The 20,391-nt window shown below is 46.3% G+C and overlaps 1 protein-coding gene across 2 annotated transcripts in view; it reads right to left on the bottom strand.

Moving 5' to 3' along the window:
- LOC124796341 (titin) overlaps window positions 1–20,391 on the bottom strand; it is a 1,000,763-nt gene that overhangs the window by 383,587 nt on the left and 596,785 nt on the right. The window lies entirely within an intron of this gene.

The following is a 20,391-nucleotide window of genomic DNA, read 5'->3' as shown; positions in this document are numbered from 1 at the left end:
TGGTTAGATAAGGAAAATTCCCAGTAGAAGCTCATTAGAAAAATCCCATGACCTTCACAAAGGAGGTCGCTTGCAAAATATATTTGTAGCAACACTTCGTGTTTTTGAAATTTTCTGTTAACATTAATCGTGAAATGAGGACACTTCGACGGGGACATATCCAAATTATAGATTGCTGCGAATTGCTCACAATATTTGTTTCGACTAGCAGGTCAGTTCTGAAGAGGCGCTGCCATGATACAACAACAACAACAACATGACGCCTCTGACAGCCTACGTGAAGGTAGAAAAATCGATGATTTGTTTAAATCGTGCCACATTTCGCACGTCTCAGGAATAATTTCTTGGGAACTTATTGTTGTGGTCTTCAGTTCAAGATTGGTTTGATGCAGCTCTCAATGCTACTCTATCCTGTACGAGCCTCTTCATCTCCTAATAACTCCTGCAGCCTAAATCATTCTGAATCTGCTTAGTGTATTCATCTCCTGGTCTCTACGACTTTTACCCCCCATATTTCCCTCCAATACTAAATTAGTGATCCTCTGATGTCTTAGAATGAGTCCTGTTAACCGTTCCCTTCTTTTAGTCAAGTTGTGTTTCAAATTTCTTGTCTGCCCTATTCTATGCAGTACTTCCTCCTTACTTACATAATTGATCCACCTAATCTTCAGCATTCTTCCGCAGCAGCACATTTCGAAAGCTTCTGTTCTGATTTTATCTAAACTATTTACCGTCCATGTTTCATTTCTGTACATGGCTACACTCCAGACAAATACCTACAGAAAAGACTTCCGAACAGTTAAGTCTATCTTCGATGTTAACAGATTTCTCTTCTTCAGAAATGCATTTCTAGCCATTGCCAGAATACATTTTATATCCTCTCTACTTCAGCCATCAGCAGTTATTTTCCTGCCCAAATAGCAAAACTCATCTATTACTTTACTCATTTCCTAATCTAATTTCCTAGCATCAGCTGATTTAATTCAGCTACATTCCATTACTCTTGATTTGCTTTTGTCAACGTTCATCTTAAATCCTCCTTTCAAGACACTGTCCGTTCCATTCAACTGCTCTCCCAAGTCCTCTGGTGTTTCTGGCAGAATTACAATGTCATCGGCATACCTCAACTTATTTTATTTCTTCTCCCTAAACTTTAATTCTTATTCCAAAGTTTTCTTTCTTTCGTTCACTCCTTGCTGAACGCACATATTGAATAACATCGGGGATATGCTGCAACTCTGTCTCACTCCCTTTCCAATCAAAGCCTCCCTTTCATGCCCCTCGACTCTTATTAACTGCCGTGTGGTTTCTGTACACGTTGTTAATAGCCCTTCGCTCCTTGTTTTTTTACCGCTGCTATCTTCAGAATTTCAGAGAGAGTGTTCCAGTCAACATTGTTGGAAGTTTTCTCTAAGTCTACAAATGCTATAAATGTAGGTTTGCCTTTCCTCAACCTATCTTCTAATGTAAGTCATAGGGTCAGTATTGATTCGCGTGTTCCTAAATTTCTCCGGAATCCAACCTGATCTTCCCCGAGCTCGACTTCTACCAGTTTTTCCATTCATGTTAGTATTTTGCAAGCATGACTTATTAAATTGATAGTTCGGTGATTTTCACACCTGTCAGCAACTGCTTTCTTTAGAATTGAAACACTACATTCTTCTTGAAATCTGAGGGTATTTCACCTGCCTCATACAATCTTGGGCATCAGATGGTAGAGTCTTGTCATGGCTGGTTCTCCCAAGGCTACAAGGCTATCAGTACTTCTGACGGAATATCTTCTACTCCCGGGGCGATGTTTCGACTTGATCTTTCACATCTTTGTCAAATTCTCGCAGTATCATACCTCCAATCTAATCTTCATCTACATCCACTTCCCATTCTGTAATATTACTTTCAAGTTCATCTGTCTTGTGTATACCCTCTGTATACTTCTTCCACCTTTCCCCTCTTTGCTTAGGATTGGTTTGCCTTTTGAGCTCTTGGTATTCATACAGATACTTCTCTTTTCCCCAAAGGCCTCTTTAATTTTCCTGTACGTTGCATCTATCTTTCTCCTAGCGAAATATGCTTTTAAATCCTTACATTTGTCCTCTAGCCATTCTTGACTAGCCATTTTGCACTTCCTGTCAGTCTCATTTTTTAAACGTTTGTATTCCCTTTCGCATGCGCCATTTCTTGCATACGGGGGAACATACTGTTGGAAAGTGATAAATGAAGTCAAGTACGGGGAACTGACGCTTGCTGTTCATTTCAAATGAATATATATCATTGCAGTTTTGTGGCCAGCACAAAGTAGTGGACTGCAGTTTGCCTCCCTAGAACAACAACGGCAGCAGCAGCAGCAGTCGACAACCGGTTGCATATCGCGCGGATCTTAATTAGAGCAGTAGGAAGATGTACAGCGCTAAGTGCCGCCTTACACGGCCTTGACGTTTCTTGTACACGAAGTTTAAAAGCTGCCTGCATCCACGACCTCATTCCATTACATAAACATTCACAAGGCAGATAAACGGGCCTGGCGAACGACTTGACATCCCAACAAAATACACCGACTCAGTCTGTCCGAGGCACTTAGAGCGTCACACTTAACGAGTCGACGTCAGAATACTGGAAGTAGTTTAAAATGAATCATAACTGCAAAACTAAAAATGTTACAGTGAACCAGACGTTATTTTCTACGATGACAAAGGAAGTTAGACGGAGATGATATGGAACACGAACCAACTGGAATAAAATTAAAGATCTACGTCTACATCTAAATCTACATAGATACTCTGCACATCACATTAATGTGCCTGGCACAGGGTTTACGAACCAACTTCACAATAATTCTGAATTATTTTACTCTCGAACAACGCGCGGAAAAAACGAACGCCTCTACCTTTCCGTGTGAGCTCTGATTTCCATTATTTTTTATGATGATCGTTTCTCCCTATGGAGGACGGCGTCTACAAAATATTTTCGTATTCGGAGGAGAAAGTTGGTGATTGAAATCTCGTGAGAAGATCTCCCCGCAACGAGAAACGCCATTGTTTTAATGACGTCCACCCCAAATCCTGTATCGTGTCCGCCACACACTCTCCCCTATTTCGCGATAATACAAAACGTGCTGCTCCTATTTGAACTTTCTCGAAGTAATCAGTTAATCCTGTCTGGTAAGGATCGCACATCGCGCAGCAGTACTGCAAAGGAGGACCCACAAGCGTAGTGTATGCAGTCGCTTTGGCAGATCTGTTGCATCTTCTAAGTGTTCTGCCAATAAAAGGCAGTCTTTGCTTCGCCTTCCCCATGATATTTTCTATGTGTTCTTTCCAATTTGATTTGTCCGTAACTTTAATTCCGAAGTATTTAGCTGAATTTACGGTCTCTAGATTTGATTAGTTGATCGTGTAACCGCAGTTTAAAGGATTCCTTTTAGCACTCATGTCGATGACCTCACGCTTTTCATTATTTAGTCTAAGGCGCTGCAGTCATGGACTGTGCGGCTGATCCCGGCGGAGGTTCGAGTCGTCCCTCGGGCATTGGTGTGTGTGTTTGTCGTTAGGATAATTTAGGTTAAATAATGTGTAAGCTTAGGGACGGATAACCTTAGCAGTTAAGTCCCATAAGATTTCACACACATTTGAACATTTTCATTCACATTATTTAGGGTCAACTGTCAATTTTCGCACCATACGGATATCTTACCTAAATCGTTTTGCAACTGGTTCTGATCTTCTGATGACTGTACTCGATGATAAACGACAGCATCAACTACAGACAACGTAAGATAGCTGCTGATTGTCCTCTAAATCGTTTATATATATATAAGGAACAACAGAGGGCCTGTAACACTACCTTGTGTTTTACTTGATGACTTTCCGTCAGTTACTACCTACTGTAACCTCTCTGACAGGAAATCACGAACCTAGTCGCATAACTGAGATGATATTCCATAAGGACGCAGTGTGATTACAAGCCGCTTGTGAGGTACGGTGTCAAAAGCCTTTTGAAAATCTAGAAACATAGAAGCACTTTGAAATCACTTGTCAATAGCACTGAACACTTCGTGTGAGTAAAGAGTAGTTGCGTTTCACAATAACGATGTTTTCTAAATCCGTGTTGACTGTGTGTCAATAGATCGTTCTCTTCGAGGTAATTCATAAGGTCGAACACAATATATATTAAAAAATCCTGCTGAATATCGACGTTAATGATATGGGCCTCTAATTTAGTGGATTACTCCTACTGCCTTTCTTGAATATTGGTGTAACCTGTGCAACTTTCCAGTCCTGGAATGTTACTTCGTCTTCTTTGGTGAAGGAATTTCGGAAGGCTGTGTTTAGTAACTCTTTTTTTAGCAGCACTGTCATCGATATTATTTTCATTGCAATCGCGCAGGGAAGGCATTGCGTGTGTTGCCACTGGCATACTTTACATACGACCAGAATCTCTTTGGGTTTTCTGCCAGGTTTCGAGACAAAGTTCTGCTGTGGAAACTATTATACGCATGTAGCAATGAAGACCGTGCTAAATTTCGAGATTCTGTAAAGGATCGCCAATCTTGGGGATTTTGTGTTCGTTTAAATTTGGAATGCTTTTTCGTTGTTTCTGTGTTGTGACCTGTTTTGTGAGAATGAGGGATAAGCTCCGTCATTCGTTAATTTATTTGATATAAGTCTCTCAATTGCTGTCGAAACCATTTCTTTTAATTTAAAGCACATCTGGTCTACACATAAATAAAGATTTGGAAATCGCTGCAACAGGGTTAAGGGTACATTCCTTCTTCGCCATCATAAAAGAAAAAATCAAAATGAAATTGTTTCGCGCCTGACAGGGTCCTGTTCATCTTCCTATCTGACATGGGCCATACCCTATGTATCTACAGAGGAAAGTTGAACGGGCAAAGAAGGGAAGTGAATGTGGAGCTGGGGCTGTTACTGCAGAGCGCACCACATTTGAACGTCCTGAATTCCCACACGTCGCCTCGGATGTGAGGCAAGCTCCTAGGAGCCTTCAGTGGTTAGCACAACGGACTAGCATTCTGGAGGACGACGGTTCAAATTCCAGTCAGGCTATCCAGATTTAGGTTTTCGGTTATTTTCCTAAATCTCTTCATGTAAGGGCCGGAAGGGTTCCTTCGTAAAGGGCACGGCAGATTTTCTTCCCTGTCCTAAGTTTGCGTTCCGTCTGCAACCTCGTAGTCGATGGGACGTTGAATTCTAAATCTTCCTCGCTTCGTTCGCCAATGTAAACAATAATATAAGAGAATGCAACAAAAGGGAATTATTGAATACGTTATCATTTGAAGTCTTAAGTAGGGCACGGGGAGACTACTATGGAAACAGAAGAGTCTTGTAACAATAAAGAAAAGTTGACCTATGACAAAACGGACCGTCGGAGTTGTCTGGACGATTTGACAGGGCAAAGTCTGATTTACGTTGTGCTTAGCGGTGAAAGCTGGAAACCTAATACTGCTTTAGGTGCGAGAGAGAATGAAAACACATGCGTATCTAACTGTAACTGAGTTAAAGACTACAGCATGTACAGAAAGCTTACAGCGGTGCGTTGAAACGTGGTAGCAGACATACTATTTTGACACGCTAAGTCTAAATTCAAAATCAGATAAAGATATGTAAAACAGAAACGCAAATATATATCTGAACTAACTAGACTTTCACTAATCTTAATCGAAACGGACAGCTATGAGACTTTGAAAGTGTTCCCACTGTCCTTCACTTAACGGCGTACGTCGTTTAAAAGAGTTTGAGGTGAGAACTGGTAGCAAAGTAAAGCAAACAATCTATGTCGACAATATTTTGACGCAAGTGGATAACAATGCACAGCATGTCATAGAGAAATATGACGTGTGGAAATGAAACTTATGTCAGTTTGTAAAATGTAAAATATGTAGGATTATGACGAATATATTCTTCAAACGTTCTAAAACACAAATTAATGTCAATGATCCATTATTTATAGCGCCTTAAAAATGCTGCACAGTATTACTACTTTGAATTCGACAATGCAAACAATCAATAATTTCCATGAAAAACCGGCCACTGCGGCTGCGAGGCCTCGTAGGTTGTGCTATTTATTACGCATGGGTAAACAGCATCTGGTAGGCGTCTAGCAGAAAGTAGAAGCTAACCTGATTGATAACAGAAGAGAGGCCAGTCACCCGCGGTGCTGTCGAATAGCTTACTGAGGCTAAGAAGACATCATAAGTAACAAGTAGGACACCTAAAAGAAAATAAATGAAGGGTGTATGACTGTAGTAGTAGTAGCAGGAACTTAGTAGATCCAGGATACATTCTCTGACAGAAAAATCGAAGTACGCACGAAACATGATCGGATGACAATCTACACTACTGGCCATTAAAATTGCTACACCACGAAGATGAGGTGCTACAGACGCGAAATTTAACCGACAAGAAGAATATGCTGTGATATGCAAATGATTAGCTTTTCAGACCATTCACACAAGGTTGGCGCCGGTGGCGACATCTACAACGTGCTGAGATGAGGAAAGTTTCCAACCGATTTCTCATACACAAACAGCAGTTGACCGGCGTTTCCTGGTGAAACGTTGTTCTGATGCCTACTGTAAGGAGGAGAAATGCGTACCCTTACGTTTCCGACTTTGATAAAGGTCGGATTGTCGCCTATCGCGATTGCGGTTTATCGTATCGCGACATTGCTGCTCGCGTTGGTCGAGATCCAATGAGTGTTCGGAGAATATGGAATCGGTGGTTTCAGGAGGGTAATGCGGAACGCCGTGCTGGATCCCAACGGCCTCGTATAACTAGCAGTCGAGATGACAGGCATCTTATTCTCATGGATGCAACGGAACGTGCAGCCACGTCTCGATCCCTGAGTCAACAGATGGGGACGTTTGCAAGACAACAACCATGTGCACGAACAGTTCGACGACGTTTGCAGCAGCATGGACTATCAGCTCGGAGACCATGGCTGCGTTTACTCTTAACGCTGCATCACAGAAAGGAGCGCCTGCGATGGTGTACTCAACGACGAACCTGGGTGCACGAATGGCAAAACGTCATTTTTTCGGATGAATCCAGGTTCTGTTTACAGCATCATGATGGTCGCATCCGTGTTTGGCGACATCGCGGTGAACGCACATTGGAAGCGTGTATTCATCATCGCCATACTGGCGTATCACCCGGCGTGATGGTATGGGGTGCCATTGGTTACACGTCTCTGTGACCTCTTGTTCGCATTGGCGGCACTTTGAACAGTGGACGTTACATTTCAGATGTGGTACGACCCGTGGCTCTTCCCTTCATTCGATCCCTGCGAAACCCTACGTTTCAGCAGGATAATGCACGACCGCATGTTGCAGGTCTTGTACGGGCCTTTCTGGATACAGAAAATGTTCGACTGCTGCCCTGGCCAGTACATTCTCCAGATCTCTCACTAACTGAAAACGTCTGGTCAATGGTGGCCGAGCAACTGGCTCGTCACAATACGCCAGTCACTACTCTTGATGAACTGTGGTATCGTGTTGTAACTGCATGGGCAGCTGTACCTGTGCACGCCATCCAAGCTCTGTTTGACCCACTGCCCAGGCGTATCAAGGCCGTTATTACGGCCAGAGGTGGTTGTTCTGAGTACTGATTTCTCAGGATCTATGCACCCAAATTGTGTGAAAATGTATACACATGTCAGTTCTAGTATACTATATTTGTCCAATGAATATCCGTTTATCATCTGCATTTCTTCTACGTGTAGCAATTTTAATGGCCAGTAGTGTAACTTCGTACACCTAAACACAATCGGTGGGCATGAGAATGACTACAGCTGCCATCCTGTGTGGCAGGTAGAACGGCCACCAGAGTGTATCAGCGCTTTATCCATCAGTTTTCGGGGTTCCATCCTGGATATTATCAACTGATGCACTGACAACCGTCACCAGAGAGTGTTAGTGTCGTCCGTGTCTAGTGTTCTTAACAGGTCTGGAAGAGTATGTGGGGACACACGACCACTGCCTCAACTCGCCAATAACATCGCTGCCGTATCGCAGCAAGAACAACTGTATCTTTGCCAGATCAGTTCCCTGTAGTACGCGCTCTATGCTACACGAATTGTGTATACGCTGCGAGAATAAAAGTGACGCGAGTGCGAGTTGTTATTTGGCGTCGTAAATACCACTCCCGCTCCCCACTAGCCTACAAGTATTTATGGAGCGTGAACAGCGTCAGAGTGGTCACTGTCGAGGACATGTGACTGTCACGACTCGTGTGACAACATTATCAGCACCTGACAGTATTTGAATGGGTCTCATTATGAGTCTCCATTTGGCCCACTGGTTGAACCGTGCACTATGGAGATTTGTGGGGCATTCAGATGTGTCAGTGGCCCCATGCTGGACTGGATTGGAACTTGTCGTCAAGGTGCCGGTCAAGGGCGTCTGATGACTTCAAGGGAGGGCGGGCCTACTGCGCACCGAGCACATCATACTCCCTTCACGTCTGCGCCTACCATCCCAGCACAAGCAAACCACTCCCTGGAACATTTTGTGTCATCCCGCACCATTTGTCGGAGACTACCTGCAGTCGGATTAGGAATTACCATACCATGCCTAAGCTACCGTTAAAACCACAACAGATGGTTGTGTTTGAAAGCCCGCATTTCGTGGTCGTGCGGTAGCGTTCTCGCTTCTCACGCCCGGATTCCCGGGTTCGATTCCCGGCGGGGTCAGGGATTTTCTCTGCCTCGTGATGGCTGGGTGTTATGTGCTGTCCTTAGGTTAGTTAGGTTTAATTAGTTCTAAGTTCTAGGCGACTGATGACCTCAGCAGTTGAGTCGCATAGTGCTCAGAGCCATTTGAACCATTTTTTGTGTTTGAAATGGGGACATGATCGGAAAACATGATCTGCTCACGAATGGCGTCGCACTGTGACCTGCGATGAATCAATCTCTCTCTCTCTCTCTTTTTTTTTTTTTTTTTTTTTTTTCACTACCCTGGATAACCATCGTCGCCGAGTATGCTGGCAACCAGGGAAGAGGTCCCGTTCTTCCACTGTTTTGGAGAGGCGCAGCGATGTCTACTCTTGTCATCGTGGTGTGCGGAGCCAGAGGGTAAGACTTCGGGTAACACTTGGTAGTGAGTGAGAGGACTGTTGGCGGGACAATACGAGGGGCGTTTGAAACGTCCGTGCAAAAATAAAAACTACTTACGTGTTTGGGATAAACCTTTTTTATTTTTCAACATAGTCTCCTTTTAGACTTATACACTTCGTCCAGCGCTGTTCTAATTTGTTGATCCCTTCCGAATAATAGGAATTGTCCAAGTCTGCAAAATAGCTATTAATTGCTGCAATCACCTCCTCATTTGAATAAAATCTTTGTACAGCCAGCCATTTCTTCAAATTGGGGAACAAATAGTAGTCCAAGGGAACCAAGTCTGGAGAATAGGGGGAGGTGAAACGAGTTGGAATCCTGTTGCCAATAATTTTGCGACCATAACTGCTGAGGTGTGTGCTAGTGCATTGTCGTGATGGAAAAGGCCTTTTTTGCGGTCCAATCGCCGGCGTTTTTCTTGCAGCTCGGTTTTCAAACTGTCCAATAACAATGAATAATATGCACCTGTAATAGTTTTTTCCAGGTAGACGATGAGGATTATCCCTTGCGAATCCCAAAAAGCAGTCGCCATAACCTTTGCAGCCAAAGGAATGGTCTTCGCCTTTTTTGGTGCAGATTTTCCCTTCGTAACCCATTGTTTAGATTATTCTTTGGTCTCAGGAGTATAGTAATGTATCCATGTTTCATCCACAGTGGCGAAACGACGCTTAAAGTCCTGCAGATTCTTCCTGAACAGCTGCAAACCATCGTTGCAACATTTCACACGATTCCGTTTTTGGTCAAGCGTGAACAATCGCGGAACCCTTCTTGCGGATAACTTTCTCATGTCCAAATGTTTATGCAAAATATTATGTACCCGTTCATTCGAGATTCCCACCGCACTAGCAATCTAGCCCGCATCTCGTGGTCGTGCGGTAGCGTTCTCGCTTCCCACGCCCGGGTTCCCGGGTTCGATTCCCGGCGGGGTCAGGGATTTTCTCTGCCTCGTGATGGCTGGGTGTTGTGTGCTGTCCTTAGGTTAGTTAGGTTTAAGTAGTTCTAAGTTCTAGGGGACTGATGACCATAGATGTTAAGTCCCATAGTGCTCAGAGCCATTTGAACCATTTGAACTAGCAATCTCACGCAGCGTAACTCCTCTGTCATCCATCACCATATCATGGATTTTATCAACGATTGCTGGAGTTGTAACCTCCACAGGGCGTCCAGAACGTTCAGCATCACTTGGGCCCATATAGCCACTCCGAAAATTTTTAAACCTGTTATAAACTGTTCGAATCGAAGGTACAGAATCACAGTAATGTTTATCAAGCTTCTCTTTAGTCCCCTGAAGCGTTTTGCCTTTCATAGAGTAATGTTTAATCACCACACGAAATTCTTTTTCGTCCACTTTTTGACAATCACTCGACTTCCTTGATTCACGCGAATGCCAAACACAAAGAATTATACCAATATGGCTGAAACTTGGTGTGCGTTCTTTCCAAAGATGCTACTAACTAAACATGACCTCGATACGCGCCGGTGGTGCCATCTCTCGGACTTTGCACGGACTTTCCAAACGCCCCTCGTATTATGTCAGGGAGGTCCTGCGTGCTCACGTCTTACTTCTCAAGCGAGTATCGTGGTGCCATTTTTCAGTAGGTCAATGCTCGTCCATACACGGCTCTTGTCTGCAAACTGTGCGTGTGATGCTGAGATACTCCTGCGGGGACAGGATACGCGTATCTCTCCCCGACTGAACACGTGTGGGACCATCTCGGACAAAAACCCGTCCGAGTGCTGGTATCCAGGACATTAAGGACCACTTACAACAGTTGTGTGCCAGTTTGGCACATTACGATACCCTTTCCAACCGAGTCAGTACATGCTTTCAGGCCAGATGGGGTGCAACGTCATATAGATAAGTCCGTTAAGTTCTTTGTAGTTTTCACTCGATATTGTAATTACTGAAATAAAATCACACACAGTCTCGAAAGCCTTGTTATATTTAGTTTCCTCATCCTCTTCTGCGTGCTTCTTTTTGGGGGCAACGGAGGGGGAGGGGAAGAGGCACGCGGTGTATAGGAAGGACTACGGTTGATTTAAAAATTTAAAAAAATCGGGAGTATTAATGCCATAAGGTGCCAACAATTCACTATCAATTACTTTGAAACAGTTGACGAGGTCTAACAGTTTGTGCAACACGACAAATGACACACCTGAAACCCACGCACTGAACAGAATAAGATAAATTTTTAGACAACATAGTTGTGTGGAGATAACAGCGACTGGTTTACTTTTAATCAATTATTCAAAATGACAGTCGTAATCGCATTATTTATTTTGCCGCCAACCGGTTTCAACCCGCGATGGGGTCATAGTTACCAACCGTGCGCAGGCAGGGTGAGACTCCAGCGAGCGACCAAATGGTGTAAATTGTCCTGAATATGACCCCATCGCGGGTTGAAACCGGTTGGCGGCAAAATAAATAATGCGATTGTGACCGTCATTTTGAATAATTGATTAGAATAAGATAAAGGAGAGTCTTAAGCCCGAAGTTTTGACGTACTGGCGAGATGATGTCATTAGCGGCAATCCGCAACCCTCACACGAGTGTGGCAAGGAATCGGCAGCGGCACTGACACCTTAACAGGTCGAATTAAGTTTATCACACGCATGTTTGGCGTAATATATTCGTAGAAAAAGAAATACGGGAGAAGGTCTCAAGGCGAAAGAATAAGCGAGGACGCAGAAAATATTCCTGGACCACATGAAGAGCGTCATGGAATTCCAGAGCACGTGGGATATCAAAAGAACTGCTTGGTGCAATAAAGAGAAGGTTACGGATGTGACGAGCACGTACACAATCATTCTTTCCGCGCTCCATACGTAAATGGAACGACAGGGAACTTTAATTACTGGTACAATGGAACGTACCCTCTGTCATGCACTTCACAGTGGTTTGCAGAGCATAGCTGTAGATGTAGGTCTAGATATAAATGTAGACATAGAGTTGCCTTTGCAAGATAACGATGTCTACAATGGGTACATTAGACAATGAAGGGTTTGATAAGAATCCGCCGTGGCCTCGCTATAACCATCCTAGCACTACACTAAGAGGTCTACGAAAACTTTAAAAGTCTGTGTCTGAAGTTCTTATGTGGAGAACACTTTTCGACAAGACTTATATGTGCCAATTTATGGTTAACTTGGATGAATTGTTTTATCTGATAACCACACGCCATGCTATCTCAGGATGTCTGACTTAAGTCGGCGATTCGAAATTTAGTTCTCATAGAGCGTGTAAGTACCAGGGCATCGCTCCATCGCTCCACCGCTGCTGTCAGGCTGTTGGCATCACAGGGAGAACAATCGGAACGGGTTGTCAGGCCATTACGGCGCCGGCAGACACGCCCCTCTGCTCCATATGGAGCAAGGCGCAGGGGAGCACCTCCTGCAAGCGGCGGGCGCACTCCGTGGCCGAATACAACGGCTGCGACGAAAGCAGTACCGATACCGCAGAAGCCTCGTATTTTTCCGGCCGGGGTGGCCGAGCGGTTCTAGGCGCTACAGTCTGGAGCCGCGCGACCGCTACGGTCGCAGGTTCGATTACTGCCTCGGGCATGGATGTGTGTGATGTCCTTAGGTTAGTTAGGTTTAAGTAGTTCTAAGTTCTAGGGGACTGATGACGTCCCATAGTGCTCAGAGCTACACTCCTGGAAATGGAAAAAAGAACACATTGACACCGGTGTGTCAGACCCACCATACTTGCTCCGGACACTGCGAGAGGGCTGTACAAGCAATGATCACACGCACGGCACAGCGGACACACCAGGAACCGCGGTGTTGGCCGTCGAATGGCGCTAGCTGCGCAGCATTTGTGCACCGCCGCCGTCAGTGTCAGCCAGTTTGCCGTGGCATACGGAGCTCCATCGCAGTCTTTAACACTGGTAGCATGCCGCGACAGCGTGGACGTGAACCGTATGTGCAGTTGACGGACTTTGAACGAGGGCGTATAGTGGGCATGCGGGAGGCCGGGTGGACGTACCGCCGAATTGCTCAACAAAAAATGGCTCTGAGCACTATGGGACTTAACATCTATGGTCATCAGTCCCCTAGAACTTAGAACTACTCAAACCTAACTAACCTAAGGACAGCACACAACACCCAGCCATCACGAGGCAGAGAAAATCCCTGACCCCGCCGGGAATCGAACCCGGGAACCCGGGCGTGGGAAGCGAGAACGCTACCGCACGACCACGAGATGCGGGCTGAATTGCTCAACACGTGGGGCGTGAGGTGTCCACAGTACATCGATGTTGTCACCAGTGGTCGGCGGAAGGTGCACGTGCCCGTCGACCTGGGACCGGACCGCAGCGACGCACGGATGCACGCCAAGACCGTAGGATCCTACGCAGTGCCGTAGGGGACCGCACCGCCACTTCCCAGCAAATTAGGGACACTGTTGCTCCTGGGGTATCGGCGAGGACCATTCGCAACCGGCTCCATGAAGCTGGGCTACGGTCCCGCACACCGTTAGGCCGTCTTCCGCTCACGCCCCAACATCGTGCAGCCCGCCTCCAGTGGTGTCGCGACAGGCGTGAATGGAGGGACGAATGGAGACGTGTCGTCTTCAGCGATGAGAGTCGCTTCTGCCTTGGTGCCAATGATGGTCGTATGCGTGTTTGGCGCCGTGCAGGTGAGCGCCACAATCAGGACTGCATACGACCGAGGCACACAGGGCCAACACCCGGCATCATGGTGTGGGGAGCGATCTCCTACACTGGCCGTACACCACTGGTGATCGTCGAGGGGACACTGAATAGTACACGGTACATCCAAACCGTCATCGAACCCATCGTTCTACCATTCCTAGACCGGCAAGGGAACTTGCTGTTCCAACAGGACAATGCACGTCCGCATGTATCCCGTGCCACCCAACGTGCTCTAATAGGTGTAAGTCAACTACCCTGGCCAGCAAGATCTCCGGATCTGTCCCCCATTGAGCATGTTTGGGACTGGATGAAGCGTCGTCTCACGCGGTCTGCACGTCCAGCACGAACGCTGGTCCAACTGAGGCGCCAGGTGGAAATGGCATGGCAAGCCGTTCCACAGGACTACATCCAGCATCTCTACGATCGTCTCCATGGGAGAATAGCAGCCTGCATTGCTGCGAAAGGTGGATATACACTGTACTAGTGCCGACATTGTGCATGCTCTGTTGCCTGTGTCTATGTGCCTGTGGTTCTGTCAGTGTGATCATGTGATGTATCTGACCCCAGGAATGTGTCAATAAAGTTTCCCCTTCCTGGGACAATGAATTCGCGGTGTTCTTATTTCAATTTCCAGGAGTGTATTTTGAACCTCATATTTTAAAGTGGAAGAAACAAATACTCGTCATGAACTGCTATAGCTCTGTTTTCACAGCCTCGCACAATAACGAATTAACAACTGGGAGAAGACAACCTTCTTGGGACATATAATGTTTCTAATACCCACACAGGTATTGGCAATGTGGACGTGCCAGTGGCAGGTTTCTTCATTGGGAACTACAGAACACTGACTCTTCTCCTCTTATCGAACGGATAATGGTGACAAAATCAGCTTTCCTTTCAAAACAGCTCGTCAGATATCTCAGCTAGGGAGAAAAAATAGACCACAGGCGCCCTGGACGCAATAATTCGGCTGTATTTTCTAACGAAAATCTTGTGACAGCATTTCGTTGTAAGTCTACACAAAGTTAACAGCAAAATCATGGCATACAAGTGATTCTTGTCACGAAAAGAATAAAAACCTCTTTGTTCGATCTCGAATCGATTAGTGAGTTCTTGGGCCGACGTCAACAGATCTCAACACCAGTCGTATTTCCGTCGGGTAGGGGTCCATGTGCTAGTGAATCAAAAATTCTTCCAATCTACACAATTATTGAAGCTACCTGGTTCCTTTATTCGTGGGTGCAACAATAAATAAAATAAGGTAAAGGCTACCACTCACCTGTAGCAGACTACTGTATAGAGCATAGATCGACGTAACAAGAAACAGAATTCACACTACCTTTCGAGCTCTTGCTCTTTTGCTAGTAAAAGTACACACATTCGCACATCTAATCACACAGACACCCAAACGCACCACTGCCGTAGCCACAGGTGAGAAGATATGGGCAAAAAAAGGGGTTTTCTACCCCTGACTTAGGCTGCCCTGCACAAAAAGCGTGTCGCGGAGGTAATATCGGCATGTCTTTCAAGGGTCACGTGTGCTGATGAACACGACTCCTCGGGGAGAGGAGAGGAGGAGATCGATACTGCGAGTGGGAGGATGGCGCGGACAGAGAAAGGGGGAAGAAGGGGGAGATGATGGACAGAAAGAGATAGAGATAGATACAGAGAGAGAGAGAGAGAGAGAGAGAGAGAGAAGGTGTGTTTGTGAGTAGTATCAGGATGCTGTGTGGTGTGGGACTACATGTCCGGATTGTCAGTACTGAGCAGAGAGAGAGGGGAGGAGAAAGATTGTGAGAAAGGGGGAGGATGAGGCGGACATAGAGAGGGGAAGGTGAGATGGACAGAGAGAGAGTAGCGAGGAGGAAATGAACAGAGAGAGAGAGAGGGGGGGGGGGAGGTGAAGATGGTCAGAGTGTGAAGGAGCATGAGATGAGAGAGAGGGTGCAGGAGATGAACAGAAAGAGGGATGAGGAGGGAACAGACACGAGGAGGAGGAGGAGGAGATGTACAGATAGAGGTGAAGGAGGAGATGGTGAGAGGTGAGACAGGGGGGGGGGGGGGAGAGGAGATGTTCAGAGAGAGGGAAGATGAGGAATCTATCTACAAGATGTAGAGGTTTTGTGGGCAGGTAGGGAAGGAAGAGGGAGACGAAGAGATGGACAGAAAGAGTGGGTGGAGAATATCGACAGAAGGAGAGGGTCGACGATATGTGAGAAAGAGAGGGGCGAAGGAGCTGGAGGAACAGTGGAAGAGGAGTTAACAGAGAGATAGAGAGAATGGGTAGGAGCAGATGGACAGACTGTGGTTGGAGATGAGATGGAAAGAAAGATGAGGGAAGGAAGAGTTGGTCAAACATATGTGTCGCATGCGTACACATATGTAGTTATTATATACTTTCTGCCAGCTGGTGCGCATGCCAATCTTCTTTCTTGGGTGCACGTCTTATGCAAACCTCACAATACACACAAAGAGCTGTTCCACTACTAGCATTAGCCCACCTTTATCTCTGTCATCGCCAGAAACTTCAGCCAAGTACATCGAAACACCTTCTTAGCAACAGACGCGGAAATCGCGTTGGTCTCTAGTAATTGCCAAGAAATATATTTTGAATAACCAGTAAACGACTTTATTACACGTAACTACCGTACGTGGTGCAGATGAGCTATGGGACACCAATAAAGAAATTACGTAAGTAAATAAGTGAGCAGTGAAGGTACTTCTGCCTGGAATAATTTACATGATAATGATGATGGTTTGGGTTGAGGGGGCGCTCCACATCATGGTCATCAGCGCCCTGACGAAAAGTCAACATGCAAATCTCATGGGTGGGGACGAAGGCTGTCCCTACATGCGGAGCCGTTTATAACGCATTTAGGAATGAGGCCTGACAGTTCACAAAATTTCACCACTCTTGTAACACTGGTATCTGCGAGGATGGTGGGCAGATCTCCAGCGATCCCTAATATCAGTATATAGGATAAAAGTAGCCACAATATGCTGAACTGAAAGCGGCACGCCACAAACTTCACAGAGTGGTGGATCCTCCAGCCGGAGGAGGAAGCCATGTGTGAAAGGGCTATGCCCGATGCGGAGTCTGGTAAGCAAAGCCTCCTTCCAGCGGCGAGGCTGACATGAAGTCCGCCAAACATTTGTGGTCACCTCCTGCAGCAATTCAGTCTCCCACTGACGCATGATGTATCTGTCAGAAAATGAGATGATGGCGTGCAACGGGATGGAACATTGATGGACAGCACTACCCCAACATGCTTCCTTGGCAGCTTTGTCGGCCATGTCGTTACCCTGTATCCCAATGTGGCCAGGAACCAAGCAAAAGATCACCTCCTTGCCACGGTGTTGGAGCCGCTGTAAGGTATCATGTATGAGCTGAACCAGCGGGTCTGTCGGATACATTTGGTGTAATGCTCGCAATGCACTAAGAGCGTCGGAACAGACAAGAAACCTTGTACGGTGTGTGAACCCTCTCTAGCGCCATCAGAATGCCATATAACACCGCATCATAATTTGTAAATTGTTCTGGAAGACGCACTTTAAAAACCCTATTAGGAAAAACAGCAGAACTACCGAGAGCATTCTCCTGCTCGGATCCATCTGCATAAATAACGATAAAACTATGGTACATATTTAAAATAGACGAAAACAAGGTTGTAAAAACATACTGGAGTACAAGCTTTCTTGTATCAAGCTTAAGATCACTTTGGGCCTCCGAAGATGCCAAGGCGGCAGTGCATTCCATCCCTGGGTGTGTATTTTCATGTCTAAGAGACCTAAATCCTTGAGACAGCCTGTAGCACGTATAACCGGCCGGAGTGGCCGAGCGGTTCTAGGCGCTACAGTCTGGAACCGCGCGACCGCTATGGTCGCAGGTTCGAATCCTGCCTCGGGCATGGATGTGTGGGACGTCCTTAGGTTAGTTAGGTTTAAGTAGTTCTAAGTTCTAGGGGACTGATGACCTCAGAAGTTAAGTCCCATAGTGCTCAGAGCCATTTGAACCATTTTGTAGCACGTATACCAAATGGCTTGGTCGCTTGGGGCCGATTCCTGAACAGTGGTTCGAAGGTGGGATGGATCACTGAACTAAATGCCAATGACTGAGGTGACGCCGACATTTTCAGCGCCTGCCGAGCCAAAAGGATACGTCACCGAATCCGGAGTGGTGGTTCACCAGCCTCTGCACACAGAGACTGAACTGGGCTGGTCCAAAAGGCTCCGATCGATATCTGAATGCTCTCATGGTGGACAGCATCTAACATCCGGAGGTCGGAAGGATGGGCCGATCCGTAGACCACGCTGCCATAGTCTAAGTGTGAGTGAACAAATGCCCCATAAAACTGCATGGGGCGGGACCTGTCAGCTCCCCATGTTCCGCCAAGGCAAATATTCAAAGACTGGAAATCCTTTGTTCGTAGGTCTTTCAGGTGTGGGAGCAAAGCCAATTTCGAGTCAAATTATAAACCCAAACAGCGCACAGTGTCTTGAAAACGTAAAATATTGTCCCCCTTTGTGAGCACTGGTTGGCTAAAACTCCGATGAGCAAGATTGAAATTGACACATGTAGTCTTCTCTGGCGAGAACCGAAAACCAGATGTCCTTGGCCAGGTTTCTAGCCTCTCAATGGTCAGCTGTAGCTGCCTCGTTGTCGTCGTTAGATCAGAGGAAGAGTGGAAGATTGCAAAGTCATCCACAAACAAAGAGCATTGGACAGGGCTCCTGATTGCGGAGGAAATGCCATTGATAGCGTTAGCAAATAATGTAACACTGAGGACACTGCCCTGGGGCACACCATTCTCCTGAACATAGCATTCAGACATGGTATCGCCAATACGATAACGAAAACGCCGGTGCTTGAGAAAGGATTGAATCAGAAGCGCCAGGCGTCCACGTAGTCCCCATTCATGAAGTGGCCCAAGGATGTTGTACCTCCACATATTGTCATATGCCTTTTCGAGGTAAAAAAACACAAACCAAATAGTTTCGGGGTAAGAAGGACTCCTGTATCGCCATCTCCAGGAGAATTAAGTTATCAAGGGTGGAACGGTAGCACTGGTAGCGGTTCAGGTGACCTCAGGACTCGTGGAGCCAGATAAGGCGGCGGTTGACTATGCGTTCAAGGGTCTTACCTTATACAACTGGTAAGGGCGACACTCTGATAACTGTTAGGGGTTTCGAGAATGGAATTAATATTGCCTCCTTCCAAGTCGTGGGGTACTGTCCATCAAACCAGATCTGATTGAAACAAGAGAGGGGCTGTCCTTTCGCTTCAGGGCACAGATGACGAAGCATGGCATAATGGATCTCATCCGGGAGCAGTGTCCCTGGCTGCAGACAAAGCTGATTCCGGTTCGCACATGGAGAATGGAAGGTTGTAGACTTCCTCATTATGCGAGAAGAAACTGAGCTTCCTCATCTCTGCAGTCCTGTGGAATACCTGAACAGCGGGAGCTTGTCTGGATGACGTAGTAACAGTAAAGAAGTGTTCAGCTAAAACGTGAGCCATGTCTTCTGGAGTGTCCACCAAGACCCCATTATTTGACAAGGCCGTAAGGAGATGTGTACTAGCCTGAAATCCGTCTTATTGATTCCCAAACTTGCACAGCGAAAGTGGACCGATTAATGGAAGTCGTGAATTCAGGAAACCCTCTTCCGTTCTTTGATCACTCTCCTCGCATGTGCTCTCAAAGACCTGAAGGCATGAAGATTGTCTGGAGTTGGCCAGTGTTTGAAGTTCCGCAGAGCTGTTCGTCTGGCCCTGATTGCCAATCGACAGTCGTCATTCCACAAAGGTACAGGCCATCGTCTGAGGTGGTTACTAGATTTGGGGATGGACCCTGCGGCAGCCCTTTGGATCTCACAAGTGATGTGGGCCACTGCCTCCTGTGCACAATCCTTTTGTTCAAAAATAATCTGTCGACTGTACTGTAACCAATTTGCCCTTTGCATGATCTATCTGCGTGATCTCCTGTTGGCCACGATCCTAGTTTGTAAACGTATCCACACTGGGAAGTGGAGACTAGAATGTAAATCTGGAGCCACTTCCCACTGAAATGAGCCTGTAATAGCTGGGGAACAAAAACAAAGGTCAACGGCTGAAAAAGACCCTGTAACTGTGGAGAAGTGAATCATCTGACCCGCGTTCAGAAGGCAGGTATTCTCAGAATGGACGAGTCGCTCGACCATCAGACCCCTGGAGCAAGTGGTAGCCGGGCCCCACAGCACACTGTGGGCATTGAAGTCCCCCACGAGGAGGAATGGGCGTGGGAGCGCCCGGAAGAGTTCTGCCAGTGCATCTGCATCCAAAGCATCATTAGGGGGCAGGTACAAAGAACACACTGTCATATTAAAGGTCGCGGGAACTTTCACAGCAACTGCTTGCATGGTCGTGGTAAGAGGGACAGGTGAGGAGTGGCATCTGTCATCAAGGAAAATAATCACTCCACCTATAGCCCTGTCTCCAATAGTATCATCCTTCCTGCATGCATGGTAGCGCTGTGATGCAGGTATGTCGGTGACTTTAAGATGCGTTTCTTGTAAGCGGATGCAGAAAGGTTTATCCTGGACCAGCAGCTGTAATTCTTCCAAATCCATCGAAATT

Source organism: Schistocerca piceifrons, chromosome 4, assembly GCF_021461385.2.
Source record: "Schistocerca piceifrons isolate TAMUIC-IGC-003096 chromosome 4, iqSchPice1.1, whole genome shotgun sequence".
NCBI lineage: Eukaryota > Metazoa > Arthropoda > Insecta > Orthoptera > Acrididae > Schistocerca > Schistocerca piceifrons.
This window is presented reverse-complemented; position numbering and strand designations above follow the sequence as displayed.